Below are 1528 nucleotides of genomic sequence, written 5' to 3'. Positions count from 1 at the left end.
ATGAACCACAAGACAATTTCTGCTTCCTATGTTTCTTCTATTTCAATAGAAGAAACATGGAAACTGCCAATAAATACAGATATATCATTTCTCATTGACGCTATAATAAAAGCTTTTGAAAGTCTAGCAGAGAACACATTAAACAGAAGAGGTTGAAACAGGAGCTGCAAGACCGTGGTGATAGGGTGTTGATCGCCATCAAATGTCGGCCTGGAACCTGTGGGATTGGTGTCACCAAGGACGCAGAGGCTGTGCCCTTGACAGTGGGCTGCTCATCTTCTTTATCACAACTTGGATAAATCTGCACACTGAGTGGCTAGAAAATGCACAAACGACACACAGACCCAGGAAACAATCAGGATGAGAAAGGCAGCTCTCAGAGCCGTCTATGTGTCCGAGGGCATACTGTGACTCAAAGGCAGAGTCGGATTTGAGCCTGGGCCTTCTAAATTCTCTAAGGATCCTTGCCCTGTCGGTACAAGTGAGGCTCATCACAGTACTTCATAACAAGACTGCATCACGTCTCAAAGGAGGAGTATATTCAGCTACAACTAGTGTCAACAGCCTGAATGTGGGATCCTTTAGAGATGAAAAGTCCATTAGAGATTAACTAGTCCAAGCCCCTCCCATCACAGTGAAGGAAGCCCAGGCCTCCTGAGAGCAAATGAGTTTTCCAAGATGACACCACTCCCACTGTGGCCAGCCTGGGACTGCTAACTGGGCTACCCTCTCTTGCCCTGTGATCTTTCACTCATGAGTATACACAATAACAAACAAGCTCACAAACACATAGCTCAATGAATAACATTTTCTTTATATCCTCTATCTTGATAGTACTAAGTACTAAAATACTAAGTACTAAGGTAACGTGAGTATCTTCTCTCACGTTTCACGGAGTCAAGGCTGACTCATCACCCTCCTGTACCATGGGGAAGACCTGCCCCAGGCGGTTTCTGAGACCATAACTCTTTTTTTAATCATTTTAATGGGGGCTCATACATCTCTTATCACAATCTATATATACATCCATGGTGTCAAGCACATGTGTACATTTGTGGCCATCAACATTCTCAAAACGTTTGTTTTCTACTTGAGCTCTTGGTATCAGCTCATTTTTCCCCTCCCTCCCCACTCCTCTTCCCTCATGAACCCTTGATAATTTATAAATTATGATTATTTTGTCATATCTTACACTGCCCAACATCTCACTTTTCTGTTGTCCATCCTCCAAGGAGGAGGTTATATGTAGATCCTTGTAATCAGTCCCCCCTTTCTACCCCACCTTCCCTCCACCCTCCTGGTATAGCCATTCTCACCACTGGTCCTGAGGGGTTCATCTGTCCTGGATTTCCTGTGCTTCCAGTTCCTATCTCTACCAGTGTACATCCTCTGGTCTAGCTGGATTTGTAAGGTAGAATTGAGATCATGATTGGGGGGTGAGGGAGAGGAAGCATTTAAGAGCTAGAGGAAAGTTGTTTGTTTCATCATTGCTATATCACACACTGACTGGGTTGTCTCCTCCCTGCAA

General features: G+C 44.3%; 1 protein-coding gene across 1 annotated transcript in view; it reads right to left on the bottom strand.

Moving 5' to 3' along the window:
* The window catches only part of SORCS1 (sortilin related VPS10 domain containing receptor 1), a gene marked incomplete at its 5' end in the record, with an annotated part of 617874 nt that overhangs the window by 179471 nt on the left and 436875 nt on the right, over positions 1-1528 (bottom strand). The gene's annotated exons all lie outside the window — the stretch shown is intronic.

Source organism: Echinops telfairi, unplaced genomic scaffold (assembly GCF_000313985.2).
Source record: "Echinops telfairi isolate 266 unplaced genomic scaffold, ASM31398v2 ScPeMD7_70;HRSCAF=299, whole genome shotgun sequence".
Lineage (NCBI taxonomy): Eukaryota > Metazoa > Chordata > Mammalia > Afrosoricida > Tenrecidae > Echinops > Echinops telfairi.
Note: the sequence above shows the minus strand (reverse complement) of the source record. Positions and strands in the feature narration are given on the sequence as shown.